This window comes from Diceros bicornis, chromosome 11 (genome assembly GCF_020826845.1).
Source record: "Diceros bicornis minor isolate mBicDic1 chromosome 11, mDicBic1.mat.cur, whole genome shotgun sequence".
NCBI lineage: Eukaryota > Metazoa > Chordata > Mammalia > Perissodactyla > Rhinocerotidae > Diceros > Diceros bicornis.
Window position 1 is genome coordinate 48,390,334 of NC_080750.1, and position 23,907 is coordinate 48,414,240.

Below are 23,907 nucleotides of genomic sequence, written 5' to 3' on the forward strand. Positions count from 1 at the left end.
TTTTTATTTGTCCAGCTTTTTCTTTTTGTAAGCATGGGGGTTGTGACTTTGAGCTCTTTACATTTTGGAGCCAAAACCAGATTTCCTGGATCATGTATTAGAAGGTGAGAATACCCTGTATGACAACTCACAAACTAAAATATCAATGGAGGACAACAGAAGTATTGGGAAAAATGACGTTAGCAACATTTAAACACATATACTAATTTTATGGTTATCCCCTGAAGGAATGGCCATGCAAATCTAATTTTCATTCATGTCCACATATCCAGCCATAAGAAATATAATAATAAATAATAAATCCAAAGAGTATCAGTTTTTTGTTTAATAAAATTTATTAACCTTTTCAACTAGTCAAAATATCTTTATGTTATTTTTATCTTAGAAGGAGTTGTTCAATTAAAAATAAAAGCAAACATCCAGACAAAAATATACATGTTTGTACCAGAATAGTGTGCTTTCATTTTAAGTCCAAGAAATATGGGTAATTAATTGATGCAATTGAAGCAATTAAAATGATATTTGGATTAAGGATAAAAATGTATCAAAAATGGCACAAAAATCACTTATTCAGGATACGAGGGCATGTTTGCAATTATGAAAAGTTTTCTAATTTTTTTCCTGTTATTCTCACTCCCTTACGGTAGTACTGACATATATAAAAATCCACAAGCCTTAGACTAATGGAGAACTAATTTAGGTACCAAATCTATCAATCACCAGCAGTGTGAGATTGGACAAGATAATCATCATTTCAGCGATTTACTTGAAAAACTTAAGGATAAATAACATCACATGTCATTTAGGTAGTAGTTATAGTGGTCAGATTTATGTTGGACACTATTGAATTATTAAGTATAATACTTTGTACCTAATAAACTTTCAGAATATATGAGTTTCTTTTTATTCCCAGTGCTCAGAGGGTGATATACTTACCTTATTTGAAAGATATGCCAGATCACTAGCGTGCAAGTGAAAAAAATGTGTATGTATATATGTGTGTATATATGTTATTATTACAGGCAACAGAAACTGACTTTGGCAATGAAGCAATAGAAATTTTACTTAAATAATTTTGGGAGTTCACTGAGTTAGTAGAAATATTAGGGAAAAAAACAGGTGTGGAATATAGATAGGAAAATGTAGTATAGGTTGGAAACATATTCAACACCTTAGTAGCAACGAATCCTAGGGAGACATCAATATTGGTCTGCAAGTTCTTTACACGCTATCGCTGGCATTCTGCTTCTGCTCTTCATGAAAACTAGACGTCTCATTGCTGCTGAGACGACCAGCAGTAAAACAATGTTTCTTTGGGACACCAATTCTCAAATCAAGCATAAAATGAGAGAATCTGATTAGTTTCCTGTGGCTGCTCTAACAAATTACTACAAGCTTGGTGACAGAAATTTGTTCTTTCACAGTTCTGAAGGCTGGAAGTCTGAAATCAGCACCACTGGGCCAAAATGAAAATGTCAGCAGGACTGCTCTCTCTCCAGAGGCTCTAGGGGATAATGTGTCCCTTGCCTCTTCTAACTTCTGGTGGCCGCTGGCATTCCTTCACTTGCGGCAGCATCACACCAATCTCTGCCTCCGTGTTCACATAGCCTCATCTTCTGTCTATGTTAAATCTGTTTCTGTTTCTTTACGAAAAGGACACTTTTTATGACATTTAAGAAACACATAGATAATCCAAAATAAGCTTGCCATGTCAAGATCTTTAACTTAATCATATCTGCAAAGTCTTTGCTATTTTAGGTAACATTTACAATTTCCAGGGATTAGAAACTAAAATTTTTAGGGGGCCATTTTTAAGCCTACTACAGAGTCTGACTGCTTGAACCCTCACTACAAAACCCATACCACATTACTCATATGTAGAAATGCAGTTCATATTGTGGACAACAAGAAAATAAAACTAGTTGCAGTTCACCAGTTACTATTTGGGCTCTCAGTGGATCATCTCTACTTACCTAAATTAGTAACAAGTAAAAGCAATTATACAATATTAAAATTCAGGCTTAGAAAAAACATTGAATAAGATGCCTTTGAAGTTAAACTCAATTAAGATAAGAAAGTCAAAGCTAAAACAAAGCTTATTATATTTCATAATACATAACAAATGGAGTATTAGCCGTGTTTTTTCATCCCCTTTGAGATCAAAGCAAGAATTTTCATGTAAACAAGCAATCTAGATTAGGCACAAAGAACAACTTCCTGGACAGTAAAATTATGTACAGACCAAGGATTTCTTTTTGAAAACCCTCAAGAAACTCATGTGGTTTCAAAAAAAATTCCAACTTTTCTGTAACTATTTACCTTTAGAACTCATTGGATATCAAAAAGGTAGATAAAAATCTCATAGTTTGTATCTTTGTATCAAATCTAAAAATAAATAGTTGGTATATTGCAGTAAATGCTGAGAATACTCACATGACAAATATACTAGAAAAAATTAAAAATAAAGTAGAATATTAAAAATGAATGCCAATATCCTCATGAACCATAATTTGCATTGCCTATTAAATCAAAGCTATATATCACAAAAATAGTTCTATATGATTCTTTTACAAACATATTCAAATGAAAGAAAGATTGGAGTACACTTCCCCCACAGATTGAAGGAGAAGATAAATAATTTGATGTCAAATATTATTCTTTTTTGAAAATCTATTGGTAAATTGCATTTTTTGCATCACTTAACATGAGTTTCCTCTTGCTTAAATATGATACTGGAAATATACATATTTGGAAAGTCCTATCCAAGAACTTCAGTGGAAACAAGGCCTAGATAGTTCAACTTCAAATACACACACACACACACACACGCACACACTGACAACATACATACATATATAAATGTGTGTGTTTGAGTTGAGCAAATAATCCATATTTGTTGCAATTAATATGTAAACTGTGTTATTATGTTCTATCCAAACACATTGATTCCTTGAATGCCATGGGAACAAACAAATAAAAACCTAGAAACTTATGAAAGCCAAAATAATTAGATTAGTGCAAAGCCCTTAGCTATTTCACAAATTAGTTTAAACTCTAAATGACTAGTAACAAAGCTAAGGGAATAAATTTCTTCTTAACAATTATAATCAGATGTGTACTAGACCTGGCCTATTCTGAATTGAGACAATTTTTTGCATCTCTTCTCCACTCCACATTTAGTGACATCATGTTGATAGCTTGAAATTGTCTACAGCAGTAGTATTAACACCATGGAAATTGGCAAATACTGCATATTTTTCCCCCGTCACCCATTTGTTAAATATTTATCAGAAAACTACTGATTACATTGTTGTAACTTCAGTCTATTTTCAATTTCAGGAGCACATCTTGAAAACATTGAGTTGATCAAATATAGAACGTCAGAAGGTCATGACAGTAAAAATTTCAGGTCTGGGGCCGGCCCGGTGGCTTAGCGGTTAAGTGCGCACGCTCTGCTACTGGCGGCCCCAGTTTGGATCCTGGGCGTCCACCAACGCACGGCTTCTCCGGCCTTGCTGAGGCCATGTCCCACATAAAGCAACTAGAAGGATGTGCAACTATGACATACAACTATCTACTGGGGCTTTGGAGAAAAAAAAAAGGAAGAGGATTGGCAATAGATGTTAGCTCAGAGTTGGTCTTCCTCAGCCAAAAAAAAAGAGGAGGATTAGCATGGATGTTAGCTCAGGGCTGATCTTCCTCACAGACACACACACACACAAAATTTCAGGTCTTATTACCAACTAATTCTAATCACGTGAAAAAATAACCTATTTCAGTTTAAAAATTACCCCTCTATATGAAAATAGAAAATATAACTTATTTAATTGCATTTATTATAGAATTAAACAGAATATAGAAGTAATTATTTTTCTGTGTGTGTGTGAGGAAGATCAGCCCTGAGCTAGCATCCATGCTAATCCTCCTCTTTTTGCTGAGGAAGACCGGCTCTGAGCTAACGTCTATTGCCAATCCTCCTCCTTTTTTTTCCCGAAAGCCCCAGTAGATAGTTGTATGTCATAGTTGCACATCCTTCTAGTTGCTGTATGTGGGATGCGGCCTCAGCATGGTCAGAGAAGCGGTGCATCGGTGCACGCCCGGGAACGAACCTGGGCACCAGTACTGGAGCACGCACACTTAGCCACTAAGCCACCAGGCCGGCCTCCATAGAAGTAATTTTTTCAAGAATTGGACAATTGACTGTGGTGCACTCAAATTCTTGAGGAAAGGGAAACAGATTGGGTAAACATCAGATTTAAATTTACCTTCTTCTCAGGGCATCACTCAATCCCCAAAACAGGAAAAATAATTTCAAACTGACAGCAGCAGTCTCACTGAGAGGAAGAAACCAAAGATCAGAGACAGGCTATTGATGCAGCGGGAATATATGGGTGTGGGAAACCTGGAACTGGAGGACTACCGAAGAAGGAACTCCAGAAATCTGGGTATGTGTCCCTTAAGCATTTGCCCATATTCTAAGTTATGCATTGAATAGAAATTTCTCAGGTTCTACAGTTAGATTTCCAGTTGCTTGGATTGGATAAAAGCCATTAAACTCAGTTGAGACTCCAGTAGGGTCAACTCTTAGAAGTAGAGCTACACCAGCCATAGAATCAGGCCTAAGCTATACCCATGCTAAAAAACTGTAAAACTAAATCTTGACAGGGTTGAAATAAAAAGCCAGTAAGTTAGTTTCCTGATGGAACATAGCACAACACTTTAAAGGAAACCAACATAATCCAGATACTCAAAAACATAGTCTAATCTCTCAACAGTCTCTGGCATGAGAAATCAGCAAACAAAAAAAATTACCAGACAAGTGAAACACAAGAAAATGTGACTTATATAGGAGGATTAAAAATGAGTCAATATAAACAGACCAAAATATTACACGTTAGAATTAGTAGTCAAGGACTTATAAATATGTTACAGTTTTGGAATTACTATATGTTCCATATTTAGAATTATTGTATATATGTCCAAGAACTTAAAGGAGAAAGTGACGTTATGAGTGAACAAATGAGAAATCTTAAGAAAAATAACAATTTTAAAATATGAAATGTCTGTCCTCTCCTGCCCTTTCATATATAGATTATCCTTTTATTTTTGGTAGTAAGGAAATTAATTATGATATGTCAAAGTGTGTTTTCCTTTGTTTTTATCCCTTTTGGTTTTAATTATGGTTCTTGAATCTGTGGCTTTATATTTTTCTTTTAATTTGGAAAATGACTCTTCTTATTTTCTACAAGTATTTCTTTCTGAATCCATTACTGTTTCCTATTTCTTTCTAACTCAATTTCAAAGTTTAGAAACTTGTTATAATTGTTCTACAAGTTACTTTCATTTTGTCTACTTTTTTTTCCTGTGTTCTCCTTCTCTATGCCTCAATTGATACAGTTTCTATTAAATTGTCCTCAAATTCACTGATCTTTTCTCCTGTATTGTCCTGTCTGTTGAAAGCACTTCTGATTATTTTACTTCAGATATTCTATTATTTAGTTAAAATGATGCAATTATACCAAGTAGGTTTTCTGGTCATAGGAGAAATAAATTAGAAAGGACTATGGGATTGTAAGGCCCTTACTGGGCACATGTGATGAGTTCAAGAAAGACAATAAAGGCGTATAGTGATAATCAGCAACTTAAGGCTACATGTGAAAGCCAGAGATTTGCCTTAGTGACATATAGAGTAATTTTGAGGGGAAGAAAAGAGCAGAAAAAGCTGCAGAGTCTAGGATCAGGGACTAGAATTAATCAAATGTAGATGAGCTTCAAGAAAGGTTTCAGTCCAACTTCAGCAAGCCTACAGTACCAAGGCCGGGGCTGTGACCGGGAAGAGATGATCCTGAAATATGGAATGAGTATCATCTGAGTGGATGGACTAAAGACTTTGAAACTTCAGATTTCCTTGAAATACTTCTTGTAAAATGCCCCCTTCTATCTGTTGAAAGCTAGTGTCATTCCTTTGCTTGTAAACAATATCAGCAATCTCTGATTTGCTAGGTAACACACGCTCCCCTGCATTCTTGTCCACTTCTCTTGCTTCATCTTTACTTTGGCCTTGCCACTTTCATTGGTAGGGACTGTATATTCCACGCTCTTGCATACCCCTCTGACTATTTACCAACTGACCCAGGAAGGTGCAGGTTTTGAAATGAGCCAGGGATACAAAAGCATTCTATGGCAGGTCCCATATGTGATGTAAGCAGCCCTGCTAGTTGGGCCATGTTTCCTTCAGTTCTAATGTATTAATGATATCTTGATTTTATAGAAAATCATAAGAAGTTAATGCCAAACTCCTAAAAAGAATCAAAATGAAGGCTCACTAGAGAATTGGAACAAGGCCTTGATTTCTACAATAATAGAATTACATGCCATTTGAAAAACAGCTTTGTTGGTACTACTAGGTCTTAGTAGAAATGAAGCATTTCACTTCAAGATATTAAGTGATCATGCAGTACAAACTGTCCATCAAGTGTTGACTTCCATCTGACCCAACAAGTCATGATGTCAGGCATATCCAGCAGCAATCCATTGTAATTTGGAAGTGGAATATCCAGGTTAACACACGAGCAGCCACCTATGTCATCTATATCGCTGTAAATGTCAGTTCCAACGTCGCTTCTACCTCAGCTTTACTTCTGACCACAAGGATGTCTCTTTTGACAAGCTGGAGAATGAACAAAAAGGCAGAGATGGATCCATGATGGATTGACTTCATATTGGGTATAAGCTAAGATTATACATTTGCTCTAATACTTGGGATATCCCTAAAAGCCAGCGAGTAGGAGAAATCATAACGCTGAACAGAGCTTTGGACATCTAGTTATTTGCTTGTTTGGAAATAAAAGTACCTAAGGAAGCATATATTTAGATTTATGAGCAGTGGATCATAGTATTGCTGGTTGGTTAGGGGCCTAGAATAGCTAAGATTGGGAGATCAGTGTATACATACAATGCATTTCATTGTATGTGAATTATACCGCAAATTAAAAAAAAATCTACATTCAATAATATTAAAATGACAATTGGCAAGAAAGTTGAAGCCACTTCAGTGCTCTAGGTGTAGAAACAGGAAATTCTGGGCACGAGTTTGACCTCGATAGAGAATAGAAATTAAACTTTCCAACTTAACAGGGAAAGCTGAACCAGTCTCATATCTGGGACCAGAAGCAGGGTTGAGGCTTCCGTGCTAAGCAAAGAGATGGAGAAAACCAGCTGATGATTCTGCCTGAAGGTATATTTTGCAGCAATTGACTACTCAACGAGTTAGAAGAATGTATATATGTATATATGCGCTGAATAATGGTAAGGAACTCAATCAAGCTAATTGCTGACTATATATTTCACTCTGTATTATTCCAAATAATAGGCTGAAGCTCCAAATCTAATTCCTGGTCTAGAGTGGGCACCTGAGAAGTGAAGCAAGAAGCACACACACATACACATACACATACACACACATTTGTGCGAGCACATGAAATGGTCCAAAAAAAGAAATGAAAAAAAAACCCAGGGGGAGTATATAAATTTCCCAAAGATCCTACAGAAAATGAGTCTGCAAATCAAAATTAAATAAGATAGATAAATCTGATTTTTAAAAATATAAATGTCTAATAACCACAAACACTGAGAAATTATGAAATAATGAAACAAAAAAAGCACAAATTGAGATATTAAAGCCATTTAATTTTTTTAAGTATAGTAAATTAAATTTTAAAATACTATACATGAAATAAATACTAGTCTTGAAAAATGAATTAATGCGAAATTTACCAATTCACCTAGAAATTAAAAGTTAGGATCATGTTTTAGGATATCTATTTCCATTTCAGAACAAATTAAAATGTAATTTTAATAAGAGGGTGGAGTAATTTAAAAACTACCAGATTGAAAAGACAGGTAACTTTTAAAAGACAGAAAATCCAATTATCATTAAATTGTTAATTAGTAACTGTAGGAGACAGAAGTGAATGTAATAAGGACTTTAAACTACTGAGAAAAAAATGACAGTCAACATTCTATTTTACGTACAGTGGACTATATGTTCAAGAATAATTAAAAGCATTTTTTTCAGCCATACTCACAGCAAAATATTTTGCAATAAAAAAAACCCATACTGAAAGATTGAAGGATATGCTTCTTCAAAACACATATGCATATACCCACATATACCTTGTAAAGAAAGGCATAGTATACAAGAAGCAATGCTGATTATAGAAATTGACTAAATACGTTGAAAATTTTATTAAAATTTTAAAAATAGTATATGTTATAGTACTAAATGAGGGTATGGAGCATGTGTGCACTTGGGTGTTAAGGCACTTCAGGAAATAAAACGAGAATAGCATCCTTGGAACCTAACCTATGCACTCTGCCAGTCACTAGGCTCCTCTTCTATCACGACTTCTAACACTATAGATTAGGTTTGTCTTTTTTGAACTTTCTATGAAAGGAATCATAGAGTACTATTATTTTCTGTTAGATCCTATTGTTCAATATTTGTACCCTTCGTCCAGGTTGTTACACGTGGAATTAAGTTTAATTTCATTATTGTACAGAATTCCATTGTATGGGCCATCAGTTTTTGTTCTTGTGAACAAGATATTATTTCTCCTTCATTTTTTAAAGATATTATTACAGTATAGAATTCTGGGTTAACCCACCCACCACTTCAAGACCTTTAAGATGTTATCGAATGTTTTCTTGTTCATAGAGTTTCTGATAATTTTGCTATACTTCACTATAGGTAAAATTGTTTAGTTTCTTTTGATTTATTTTCTGATAGATTTTCTCTTTGTACTTTATTTTTGTTTCAGCAGTTTAATAGGATATGATGGTTTTCTTGGCGTATTCTAGTATTTATACTCTTTGCTATTCTCTGAGCTTCTTGGATCTGTGATTTGGTGTCTGTCTTCAGTTCTGGGAAATATTATTTGTTATTTATTCAAATATTTATTCTGTCCATTCTATATTTCTATATATATAATGTCCATATGGATTCCAATTATGTGTATGTTACACCATTTGAGGCAGTCACACAGATCTTAGATGCTATGTTCTCCAGTTTTTCTTTCTTTTCTTCTAATTTTTAGTCTTTTTTTCTATTTGTATATGCTTCAAGTGATTTCTACTGATCTGTCTTTACATTCACTGATTCATTCTGCTGGACTTGTCCTCTCTTGAATGAAGAAGTCAGTATCAAAGATGGGATACAGGAAGTATTTTTTTTAAGTCTCCAGATAATTGCAATATGCAGCAGTCTTCAGAACTGCTGTTCTAGTAGATTAAATGTCAGAAGAGCTGATGGCGAACTATGACACCAGGGATATGCTTTTTACCTGTTTCTAAAAGAGTCTAAAACAAAATAAACAGGTGTAGAGATAATATTCCATTAGTGATACAGCAGAACTGATGCAAGATTTTATACACGGACTGATACAATTTCAACAAGAGTGCTAAGATTTTTTTTTTTTCCCTTTGGTGAGCAAGATTGGCTCTGCGCTAACATCTGTGTCCATCTCCTTCTGTTTTGTATGTGGGAGGCCACCACAGCATGGCTTGATGAGAGGTGTGTAGGTCCACACCCAGCATTCAAACCTGCAAACCCTGGGCTGCCAAAGTGTAGCACAAGAACTTAACCACCACACCATCTGGCCAGCCGCAAGATATTTTGATAAGCTTTATTACACTTGGAATCCAGAAACATAGGCTTTCCTTGCAATTTTAAAACTGAACAGTGGTGTTAATAATGAAAGAATTACTTAATCTCCATAAGCCTCAGTTTTTGAGGTGTTTAGTTTGTAGAATATTAGCATCTTTTAGGTCTATTTTTAAAATAGAAAACTATACAGTAGTGTAGACTTGCTCTAACATTTTGCTTTAAAAGATCCTTAATGGTTAATCTCATCCTTTTTATATGGCTACTTTATTGATGATGGGGATGAATTTTGATGGCTTGTCTAATTTATATTAAAAAACAGGACTTCCTGAGGTAATGGCAGCCTGTTAATCCAAATATTATCATGCATCATACAAAAACTAAATATATACATACGTATTTTAAATTAATACACTAATTTTTTTTTATCAGTTTTAGGTTTCCAGAAAAGTTGAGCAGACAATGCTCATATGCCTGTTCCCCACCCCACCCAGTTCCGCTGCTATTAACATCTTGCATTGATAGTTTACAGTAAGGTTCACACTTTGTGTTTTACAGTCTATGATTTTTGACAGACGTATAATGACACGTAGCTACCATTAGGGTGTCGTACAGAGTAGTTTCACTGCCCTAAAAATCCTCTGTGCTTCACCTATTCATCCTCCCTGCACCTGAACCGCTGGCAACCCCTGATCTTTTTACTTTCTCCATAGTTTTCCAGAATGTCATATAGTTGGAATTATATGGTATGTGGCTTTTTCAGATTGGTTTCTTTCACTTAGTAATAAGCATTTAAGATTCCTCTATATCTTTTCATGCCTGATAGCTTATTTCTTCTTACCAATGAATAATATTTTATTGTATAGACGTACCACAGTTTGTTTATCTATTCATCTATTGAAGGACATCTTAGTTGCGTCTATGTTTTGGCAATTATGAATAAAGCTACTATAAACATTCACGTGCAGGTTTTTTGTGAACAGAAATTTTCTATTCATTTGGGTAAATTTCAAGGGGTATGATTGCTGAAATATCTGATAAGAGCATATTTTTATTTCTCTCTGCTGAAAAAGCATAGGAAAATGAATAACTCAGCAACAATGAATAACTCTAGTGTCCCAATCATAGTTTCTAAATAACTCTACTAAAAGGAATCGGGAGAAGTGGCCCATTCTTGGTATGGTGCAAAATGAGCTTGGAACATTCTATCTCATAAAAAAACAAGAGATCTATCAATGACTATTGGTGTCATATTAAAAGAATACAAGAATAAACTTAAAGAAATATTTGATCATCAGCTAGAAAAACCTTAATGGACCAGCACACACCAAATATGTTAACATAAACAAATTGTTAACTATAATAATAATAATGTCAAAACATGTTTGGATCACCACTGGAGGATGTTAGGGAACCAATTCCCTCTGGTTGAATATTGGTAAAATAAAGGAAAACATTCAGGAATTTTCTTGCTTTTTCTTTTCAAACTGTACCCCAGTGAAACCAAAGAATAGACAAGCGAAAATTTCTTTATAGAAGCATCCAAGCTAATGAATAAAGAAAAATGACAGGATATCAGTATTCGCAAATCCCTGATGAAATAATGGATCTATAGAATGATCATAAATAGTGGCTAACATCACACAAACAGAAATAATAAGATGTTAATAATATCTACAGTAGTGTTGATAAATCCAATCATATCTGCTCAGGTCTGTAGCAATCTTTTTAAAGTAAAGGAGACCAAGGGAAATGTTAAATGATAACAAAGGGATGTCACCAGTAAAATCCGGATTGTGAGACCTACAGAACAAATGACCCGCTTTCTTCAATAATTAAATTGCAAGAGTAATAAAAGCAGTAGAGGAGATTAAGTGAGATTTAAGAGTGTAATTTGTAGATCTTACTTGGATCATAATTCAAACAAATGAACAGAAATAGAAATTAGGATCAATCAGAGAAATTTGAAAACTAACATGTATTTGACGATTTTAAGCAGTTTTGCTACAGGTTTTTATAGATTTAAGAAAAACTGTAAGTTTATGTTTATAAGAACCATTGCGTTTTAGGGATGATAAAATTTTTATGGACAAAATAATATGATATCTGGAATACGCTTCAAAATAATCCAGAAGAAGGAATGTATAGGTCTGAATATGAGGTATGGTTTCCATGAGTTAATTACTGTATAAGCTCTGTGATGGGTACATGAGTTTCATTATACTCTTGTCTTTTCTACTACTTATATTTAATTTTTTCCTACTCAATCGTTAAAATAGAATTGAATGGAGTAATACCTTTACTTCAAGAAATAGAGATTATTTTTTATTAATCATTGATTGAAGTTCTAATTTTTATTGTATAAAATAAAATAAAATAGTCAAGGATATTAAAATGAATCAACTTCATTAAAGTTTTTTTTAAATAGTTTTACAATTTATTTTCTCAAAGGTTTATACTATTTTTTCATTTAAATGTCACTTCAGGATTCATGCAGTTTTTAAAGATCTCTTATCTCAGATTATAGGGACTATCATCTATTACTAGATATTTTGTTTTATGAAGTTTTCTAGAGTTTAACTAAAAGTATATGAGGATGTGTGGAGTCTAGTTGACTCAAGAAATGGTGTTCTCTAGTGAGGATATTACATCTTTTTCAAAGAGCTTTGAAAAGAAAAAATTTGAGTTATAAGGATATGATTTAAAACATGTCGTTTTCTCCCAAAAGAGTACGATTTTTAGAAGTTATAAGCAGGTAAAATAAACTATAATTAATGAATAAACAGAAATGAATATGTATTACTATCTTATTTTTAATTTGTCTTTATCACTTCTATCCTCTATAGAATATTTTTATTATGTTTGTTGTAGTTGTTTACTGCAAATAAATCTTTCCTTCTTGTTATGCAAGCATTCTCACTGGGAATCACATAGTTTTAGTATTATTCAGAGTCTGATTCCTTTAAAAGCATATAATCTCAATATATATTTTTGCGATTAAATTGCTTTCATCAGGTAAGATTGCCAATGTGCAATTGTTAAGTAAGAATTCACTCAATCATTAGGTTTCAATATATAAAATATCAATCCCAATAGAACTGTAAACATCTATATTTATTGTGCATTCAAGATTTGATCTCAAAGACAAAGGAGGTATATTTTATTAAAATTAATGTTCTCTTCTCACTATAGTTTGGAAAGCTGACTATAAGAGTTAAATTCTATCTAAATAATTATATAAAAGAAATAGAAAAGCGACAATGATACATGGATAGGGTTTTCCTTTGATACATGGATCTTGCCACTAAATTCTCCAATTCCTCCAGAAATGAGGAGTTGCTTATATTTTGCTATTTGTTGAGAAGAGAAATCTCTAGGGATCTTCTACTTAACTCCTCTCTTTCTACCATAACACCTTAGTTGCCAGGGAGCCAAAAGGCAGTATTTTGCAATTTGCTAATTAGGTCTGTTCAAACTATACAATCCCATTGTGAAAATCATTGTACTACAGAAGTGGGTCAAAGCTTTATTATTTAGCCTCCATATATATTCACTCAGGCCAATGGAGCCCACATAATATTTTGGATACTCAAGGATTAGAATCTATTCAGTGTTAGTATTTATTTACCTCTGATTATTCTAGGTCATCAGAGTGGTTGCTCTGGTATATATCCCCATATCCGTTTGTGGAGGACTTGGAAGAAAATTTACAGTATATATGTATGAAAGTGGAAGTTCTTCCTTAAGTAGATGTGGTTCAGTTTACTGGTTTAATGTAAGAACTAGTTTAGCAGCCGTGATTTCCTATTAGAGTAATTCAAATCAAGCATCTATGCATCAGTCTGAGTTTTATTTTTAATAAATAAAGCATTATTTTAACATAATATTATATCAGACTACTGTGAATCAAACTAGGACCCCTCTCTCTGGTCTAACAGGTGAATTTAATAAGCATGCTGCACAGGCTTAAAGTCAGTATAAAAATCCATGCTGTACCATGAAGCGGCTATGCAGACCTCATAACCCTCTGTCTAAGTGATCCTGCAACCCCTCTTCTCAAGACTGAAGATGGCAGCAGGATGAATCAGCAACAGGAAAAGATAATGAGTGGCTCACTCTCACATTTCCCAGATGCATATCTTAGAGATTGAGAGAAAAAGTAACAACCCTAGTCCTTGCCTCCCTCCATACATAGATAACACCAACATTCCAAGCCTTGTTTGATGTACAACCAAAAAATTCTTGTTATCTTTGAAGTGTGTGACTATCAGATGTGTAACCCTTTTCCTGCACGTACACTGCTTTGTTAAAAGGTATATAAAGCGTACTCAGATCTGTAGACCTTGGAGTAGTTCCTCAGAATACCCTGTTGGACTGTTTCCCAGGACTCAAGTTCCTCACTTTATCAAATAAACTCCTTCATCTAACCTTTACCTATACTCTTTACTTCAGTCGACACTACCATCTATTCCATTTTTAAAAGTGCTGTGATCAATTAACAAAAACAGATCATTAGATGCCAAACCAACGATTACTATTCCATCCATGCTTTGTTTAATAGTAATTCATCTACCTTGTCTCTGATAATTAAGCACAGTCACCTGACCTCTACTACTCCAGTATGCCATTATTCCTGTTGAAGAGAGATCCCATTTCAATGGCTACATTTCTTATCATTATTCTTCTGATCTTGTGATTTATAATAAGAAATATATATTTGGTCTTCATCCCCATCTCTGGCACAGAGCTCCTAAAACCCTTGGAATTTCCTAAGCGATGAGAGTGATAGGGCGTCTTTTGTTATGATAATGAGATGACTTTCCAGAAAGCACCTAAGGATGGGGGTTGGTTGCCAGTGGAGCTAACCCTGTGATTAGAGGGTTGGAACTTTCAGTCCCACCCACCCCCAACCTTGGGGAAGGGAGATAGGCTGAAGGCTGAGTCAATCATCAATGACCAGTGAGTTAATCAATCAAGCCTTTGTAATGAAGCCTCCATAAAAACTCAAAAATGACAAAGTTCAGAGAGCATCTGGGTTGGTAAGTGAGTGGAGATTTGGGGAGAATTGTGTGCTCTGAGAGAGCATGGAAGCTCCATGCCTTTCCCATATACCTTGTCCTAGGCATCTCTTCTATCTGGGTGTTTCTGTGTTCTACCCTTTTATAATAAACCGGTCATCTAATAAGTAAAACGTTTCTCTGGAGTTCTGTGAGCCACTCTAGCATAATAATCAAACCTGAGAAGGGGGACTTGGGAATCTCTGATTCACAGCCAGTCAGTCAGAAGTGCTGGGGACAACCTGGGTTTGCAAATGGCATCTGAGTTCAAAGGAGGAGGCCATGGGAACCTCCAGTTTGTAGCCAGTAGATCAGAAGCACAGATAACCTGGGCTTGCCACTGACATCTAAAGGGGGTGAGGAGGCAGTCTTGTAGGACTGAACCCTTAACCTATGGAATCTGATACTGTCTCTGGCTAGATAGTGCCAGAATTGAGTTGAATTGTAGGACACCCAGCTGGTGTCCTGAGAATTGCTTGTTGGTGTGGGAAACCACCCTCCACATTGGAATTGGTACTAGAATCTATTTATTTCCCAATCTAAAGAGCTTTCCAAGATTGCTGGTGGCCATAACACTAATACATTTTTCAATGCCTTGGAGAAAGGAGTATTTTCAGGATCCTTTCTGTGAATATTCAGGGGGGAAAGCAAGTGAGTTTTATGTAACAAATCCAACACATCGTTTGCACTTCCATGTTTCTTTCTCTACATCAGATCAAGTGAGTTCAGGCATCTAACATTGTTGAATGTACATATGACACTGTTAAATCCATGCTTCACGTACTGAACCAAGCAAAATGTTAAGGCTATTACTAGCTGCCTAAGCTAGTACATTAAATCCCTAAATATGATTAACTGTCTGTAGATAGCTAATTTCAGTCAAATTCAACCTTATCCTCCAGCCTAATACTCTTAAAGTACATTCTCACTCATGCTCATAAGGTATTTGTTATTAAAACTTGCAAGATCTTGAAATTCCTTTGCCATATAGGTCATGTCTTTCTGTTCAAGATTTTGCAATTCTCCTCCTAGGATCAGACATACATTATAGGCTTGGAGCCCATAAGAGATGAGTGATTTGTGTTTTTCGAAGATCTTCAATTCATCTAAATCTATATTAATAGCCTCATGTCAAGTGCGAGGTACCCCAGGTTACTCTACTAATGCTATACACTTAGCTTAAGAAATTTGGCAAGTTTATGTATTAAACTAGATTTGTAATACAGCAATTACCACAATCAAATTAGGGCCTGATGCTCAGGTATTGTCCTACTCCATTCTGGCTGCTCTATCAAAATAACACAGATTGGGTAGCTTATAAGCAACAGAAATTTATTTCTCAGTTCTGTATGATGGAAGTCCAAGATCAGGGTGCCAGCATGGTCAGGTAAGGGCCCTCTTCCAGGTGACAGACTTTTGGTTATATGCTCATGTGGTGAAAGGGGCAAGGTATTTCTCCAGGGTCTATTTTATAAGGGTATTAATTTCATTCGTGAGGGTTCTACTCTCATGACCTAATCATGTCCCAAAGATCCCATGTCCTAACACCATCACATTGGATGTTAGTATTTCAACATATAAATTTGAGGAAGACACAAATATTCAGCCTATAGGAGGTGTATATGTCTTGAAGTTATAGAGAGTAAAATATTGTTTTAATGTCTCCATAAAGTCCTCTGTCTCTATACATTCTTTTAGCTGAGAATTTGAAGTCCTGAGCTTATCATTTAATTTCTTAAAGCTCCCCAATGTCCTCAGAAGCAGCCAGCCCATTCCACTGCCTTTGTAGTCACAATTTGTGCCACATCAGTTGTATGCAGCGGTTACTTGATATTCCTAATCCTTACCTTCAACTCCTACTTCACCCATAAAACAATACGTGATAATTGTGCTAATGTATAAATTGTTTGTATCATATTCCCCCCCCGCCCCGGGGCGGTCATTACAATGTTCAGACTCAAAGAGTTGAGTAACCTACTTTCAAAATCTCATGTTATGCTCTATGTCCTGGGCCCACTCGTGGAAACAAAACTTTATCAGTCAGGATCAATCCGGCTAAACAAAAATCAGTCTGAGTATTTAAGACAGATTGAAGAGACAGAGTATAGTTTTAGTGTTATTGCACTTAGAGTGTGGGTTTCTTGGTGAAAGTAAAACAGTGGCAGGTCTTTCTGATGGGGCTTGAGGAATATAGACTAAGACATAACAGGTCCTGGGTATGCTTCTAGAGGCACGGAAGGAGTATGAAAATGACACAGGCTTCTCCTTCTCCCCTACCCATCTAAAGGTATCAAGCATTGTTCAAACCAAGATAAGAGCCAGCTTGCATGGGACTGAAGGAAACCAGAGTATGTCACCCCAAAATATGTCTCTTTGATGTTTTGATTATTTTGAGTTAAAGGCAGGTAAGAAACAGCAAGTTCAAGAAAGACCCTGACCCTCCTTCTTCCTTCCAAAAGCAGGGAAATAAAACTCCCATGTGAAAGATACTCCCTTGTACTAGGAGGAAGGAAGACATTCTTATTACAAGAGATAGGGAATTTGGGCCTGAGAAATCTGTGCAAACAAACCTTGTCAAACTAACCTTATCTTCCTAGTTACTTCTTCATCATTTACTACTCCAGCCCAAATCCCTTTGTCTTGCCAATTCTTCACAAATGTATTGTTTCTTTGTCTAAAAGGTATAAAAGCTTCCTGCTCTGGTCACTTCTTCGAGTCTTCATTCTCTTATGAAAACTCTCATACACATGTAAAAATTTAATAAAATTTGTATGCTTTTCTGTTGTTAATCTATCTTATGTCAGTTTAATTCTTAGGCACAACTGGAGACTCTAAGATGGTAAAAGAGAATATTTTCCTCCCCTACAGGGACTTGTGTAATAGATTGTGGGACACAAACAATCCTTCTGATGCAGAGTTTAGGAGAATGACAAGTGAATAGATCTGAGGGCAAACAGATCTAGAACTGACATCTGTGTTTTTTAAAGAAAAATATGAGGAAATATTTTATTGTAGATCTAAAAAAAACAGAAAAATAATATGGCGTTTAAATTTTTTTCATAAATTAGAGTATAAGAAAAAGAATAATAATTTTATAAATATTGTAATTGTAAAATTGTATTAAATACTACAAAATAAGTATAAAGTTAAGATTTCACTTAAATTTTTATTTGAACCTTTATTATCCTATTTATGATATCCTATTTATTATAACAAGTTTGGTACATTAGATAACTTACTAAAAAATGCTATTATTTTAACTAGAATCAATGGCACCCCTTGAAATTTTTTTTTCTCTTAAAAGAAATGTTGTATTTCCATTTCTAACCAAGATGGAGTAACGGGGAATGGATTTACCATTCTTCACGAAACAATCAAAAAATGAAACAAACAAATAACGATTATACTGTAGATACAGAAAGATCATTTATTGCAAGGAGTTGGACTGGGGAGTAGTGAACTACAGTAACGCCAAACGCAGGGCATTTTAAGGTGTTGGACATGTTCTCTGTAATACTCTGGTAGTGGATATGTGACTCTATGGATTTATTGATATACACAGAATTATATACAAAAAGAGGGCTCTTACTTTATGTAAGTTAAGTAAAAATCAATCAGATATCATGGAATCCCAGGATAAAATTCAAACAGACATGAATCTAACTGTAGTACAAAAGTAGCGCATGACTTTAGTGAAGGTGGCAGGGAAGAATAGATCCAACCTAAGTAAGTAAAAACCAGTGTTTGATTAGATAACGTAAAAATAAAAACAAAAACAAAATGTCACCACTTATGCAGTCTTCTCAAAAATCTTGAATCCCAGTCTAATCACGAGGAAATATTAGTCAAGCCTAAATTGAAGACGACTCTAAAAGCACTCTTCAAAAGTACCATGGTGATTCAAAAGAAAAAACAAAACAAAACAACTAAGGAACTGTCAGAGATTTGAGGAGACTAAGGAGACATGATGACTGAATGTACTTTGAGACCTGGATTGATACTAGTATGGAAAAAGAACATTAATAGAAAAAAATCAAGAAATCTGAATAAAACCTGTTGTTTAGTTAATAGTGTTATACCAGGGTTAATTTCTTAGTTTATTAAATGTACTGGAATTATCTAAGCAGTTAGTGTTAAGAGAAGCAGGGTGAAGAGCATATGGGAACTCTGTACTATCTTCTGTAAATTAAAAAATTTTTTTTTTTAAAAAAGAGTTTGTTTTTTAACAAACGTTTACATTACAGTCTGGGTCAAATTCAACTAGATCATATTCATAGGGTTGAGGAAATTGGATTGATAGGAAAATTTCAGCAGTGGCTCTTTAATGCAATTCTTAACTAAGTCAGCCTGCAGAGTACATTTCTCAGATTTTTAACTTAATGTAACCTTATTAATCAACTTTCAATAGTGTGAAAACAGAGGATATCCTGGAATTTATGAGTTTTCAGACTGTAGATGTAGGTTTGTAAAGATGTATGATCAACTGTTGGAATCCTAATGTACAAGTTCTCACTCAGCTTCTGCCATTCTTAGCCCGTCTCAAGCGAGTTGCCATGTTGGGGAAGCTAATGTGGAAATAAACTAAGGGTGACCTCCCACCAACAATCAATATGTGAGCTCTTCAGTCCAACAGTTCTCAAAGGAACTAAGTCCTGTCAAAAACATTGTATGCAAGCTTGGAAGCAGGTCCTTCCCCAAACTCCCAAATGAAACCTCCGTCCTGGCCAGAGCCTTGATTAATCTTCATGCAAGACCTTGAAGCAGAAAAACCTTCTATCCATGTCCTAATTCCTGAACCACAGAAACTATGAGGTAATATATATGTGTTGTTTAAAGCCACCAAGTTTGTGGTGATTTGTTATGCAGCAATAGATAACTAACACAGATGATAATTATATAAATATTTCCTTTCAGGCACCTAAGGTGATGTTTTAAGTAATAATTAAACATCATCAGAATATCAAGAGCATTTAACAGCTTCTTTGTCCATTTACTCTTTCTGGTCGCTGATTTTCTCAGCTGCAGTGATATATACTGCTGAGCTCTGAGACAGCTTTACTGAATATTAAAACAAATAGGAGACACTATAACTTTGTTCTTAGTTCAGACTACTCTTTCTGTTACTTATCAATAAGGTTATCACATAAGCTACCATTCTGAACCACTGAGTCCTGTTCAGAATTGCTAATAGAAATCCCATTTTATAGCTTCAAGTAGAGCCCACCAGAATTGACGTTGCTTATAGCATTCAGGTATCTAAGGATAAATGGATGAAATATGGGGTATATACAATATAAACATTTTTAACAGTCATGAAATAGAAACTGCATACTCAAGTAAAAAAAAAGTGCAATGTGGTAGCAGGAAAGCTTAAAACAAATGAATTACGCTTGCCAAGAAACTAGAAAAGAATTTGGAGTAAAGTTTCTTTCATATAAACAACTCAAAAGATTACAAAAATTTGGGATAGCCAATCCATTCTTGCTGGTACCCAAGATAAAAGACATAAATAAGAAAATGACTAACCTAAAATCCTGGTCTCCTATTATCAATATCAATGACTATAAAAATAACCAATAAATCAGTGTCCTTTCCTTAAGGAACATCTAATGACTTTTTGCTAGGGGATAAAACAATATTTATATGATATAATATTTTACATAAGTGTTCAAATAATGGTCTAAGAGCTACTTTGGTGTACAAATGTGTGCTCCTTGTTTATGCTTCCATAGTCTTTTATCCAGTATGTTATTTTCCAAATATATTTATATTATAGATTTCAAATTTCTCTCGACAAATTAGTAAATCAGGCAACACAGGACGGCATTCCATCTGATTGCGTAGTTCTTAAGATTCAAAAGGTGTGGAATGTATGTGTAGTTAAAACTGGTTCCCTCAGGATTTATTTTTCTTCCCTGATGCATGTGTACATTTGCATTTGTGAACTCTTTTTCAAGCATTCTGTTTTTCAGTTTCTACTGTTTTATAATAAACAGCCCACTCTCTTTGAACTTACAGATTTATACTTTATTTGAAAGATAAAGTATCTAAGTAAGTGAGGTTAAATAAGAGAGCAGAGACACATGAATACTTTCAATTTATTCTCATTGACTAGAACATGTATCTAGTATTTCCTAAAGTTAATGGTCAAAGTATACAAAAACTTAAAATTTAGCACTCTGTATGTCCCCTTGTAGTTTTAAAAATTGATTGTGTTCAGCTACTTATTATATTTTATGAGTTAGTTTCCTTTCCAGTTACTACACAAAACTAAACTTCTCTTTTCAATAATAAAAACAACAAAGAACTTCTTTGAGTAAATTCTATTTACGTTGGTATAAATACTCACTGCTTGAAGAAAAATAGATAAAATCAATACAAGTATTTGAAAAATCCTACCTTTGAGCTATTATATTTACATTCAGGTGTACTATCCAACTTTTGATCCTAATTATTTTTCTCACTCTTGAAAGAGCTTACTGCTTAGCTCTTATTCAGTTTAAAATAGACAAGACTTTCCTGATATTATTCAATAAGTTAGAATGGTAAAGTTTCTGGAAAAGTGATGGACAAAAGATATTGATGACTGGAAAAATGAACTCACTAAAGAAACTATTAAGTGTTCTAAGATTAAATAGTGTATCAAATTGTAGTGGTAAAAAACTAATACAGAAGCTTAATTTTTAAACAATTTGACCCAATTTTAAGAAGAAAATAACAGGAATCAGTAGACCTAAGAAACAAACCAAACATTATATTTTGTGATAGAAATACAAAAATCATGGTTCTTTCTGATAAAATTTATTTACTTTTTAATTCACTGATGTGGAAGCCTAGATTCAGTCATGGATGCATATTTATCTTACATGCAACTATTTTTAAATTGGTGATCTAATGTAGATGTATATATTTAGAAAGAACGAAGAAAACAAGATTAATTTGACACTCTTCAAACAATGAATGTGAACTAAATAATATAAAATTCAGAGTTTCCGTAAACTGAAACTAGATGAAAACTGAGATAATACACTTTAGATTTAAGCCACTTTTTAAACAGTCCAAATATTTCTTATCCAAAAGAGTCCAAATACTCTTACTTATCTTAATATTTTCTCATATATAAAAGAAGATTTATAACCTTGAAGCAAATCATCTAAGAAGTTCCTTCCCATTTCGTAAAATGAATTGTAAACCTACTGTTTATGTCATGACCTATTACACAGATATTAATCAACATATATATAAGCCTATTTTATAAACAGAAATGAAGCAAGAACGTGACAACATGACTACAAAGGAGGAAAAATATGCCTAATAATATAATCAAATGGAAAAGGGAATTTTTAGTCATAGCTAAAAGATTAAGGTTAGCTCTATGTCCGCTTAATTTTACTCAACGTAAAGTTGTATCGGGAAATGAGATATTAACATCTCTTTAATTTTAAGTTTATTTCTCTTTAAATTCACTATAAACTACTACCATGGCTAACATCCAAATAATAGAGCTTTTGTTAAATGCCCAATTATTAAATGTATTTCATAATAAGTTTAATAATTTCAATATTATCCAAGATTTTCCCCTCTATCAATCACATAGGCATATATTTGTTTAAAGAGGCGTATCCTTTGGATATATATTCAGATGAAAGGAAAATTTTGATAACTCATTTTAGTGTAAGAAGTTCATTATTAAGAATATGTAAATTGAATCATGTATAAAAATTAAAATTCCTTTCTCTCGACTAGTATTCAATTATACTTTAAAAGAACAATAAAATTAGAAAATGAAGCAATGTATTTTTCCAAAGAAGAAAAATAGTATTGAAAATTTTCTTTACGTGTTACATTAATCACTTTCTTTTAATATTTTCTAACAGAGTTATGAGATTACCTATTATTATTGACATTGTCTCTTCACTTTTTAAATTTAATGTAATTTATTATAATTGTGAAACCTAAGAAAGAGTTAAAAAGTCCATCAAAAATGATTATAAGTTTGAAACCTAACTTATGAAAATAAAAAACATTTCCTACGATAGCATTCTTAGTACAGATTTTTCTTATATTGTTTTTCCAAAACTCATAAATCTTTACTGTGATATTTGAGAAACAAAATATTCCTGATTAATACAAAGCTTCTAATAACTTCATTGAAAATTAAATAGAACCGAAAGTTTTGCAAAGGCAAAGCATAAACAATATCATGTTATACCAATGTCCTCCTTTAAACAGAAGAATATGTATCTAATTCTCTTAGCAACTCTTTAGTTGGACCATATCCATTGTGCATAAACTCTGGTAGTAAACTGACTTCATTATTTAATTTAATTTTTAAAATCTCCATCTAGGTTCTCTTGCCTTGAATCAACAAATCAGCCTCCTGCAGCCAAAACAACAGAAAAGAAATCAGATAAAGATATATTTTATCAAGGATGAGAAAATAATGGTTAATTTATACCATCAAATAGAAGTCATTTAAAAATAGCATAGAATTGAAAGTTATATTGTTCCTTATACAAAATAAAATCTGGAATCAATTTTCTTATACAATATCTACTCCAGAAATGGTAAATAGATTTTCATATGAGATTTATTCATCACCGAAAGGGAATGAAGAACAATTATGAAATAATGAAAATACATACAGAAGGCATTCAGCCACTCTGACTGCTGAGATGTGAGAGTATACAGGCATACCTCATAGCATTGCGCTTCACTTTGTTGGGCTTCATAGATATTGCATTTTTTACAAATTGAAGGTTTGTGGCAACCCTGCATCGAGCAAGGATATTGGCGCCATTTTTCTAACAGCATTTACTCACTTTGTGTCTCTGTGTTATGTTTTGGTAATTCTCATGGTATTTCAAACTTTCTCATTATTATTATACTTGTTATGGTGATCTATGATCAGTGATCTTTGATATTACTAATGTAATTGTTTTGGGGTGCCATAAACCATGCTCATATAAGGCAGCAAACTTAATCAATAAATGTGGTGTGTGTCTGACTGCTCCACCAACCAGCTGTTCCCCCATCTCTCTTGCTCTTCTCAGGCCTTCCTATTCCCTGAGAAACAACAATATTGAAATTAAGCCAATTAATCGACCTACAATGGTCTGTAAGTCTTCAAGTGAAAGGAAGAGTTATATGTCTCTCGCTTTAAATCAAAAACTAGAAATGATTAAGCTT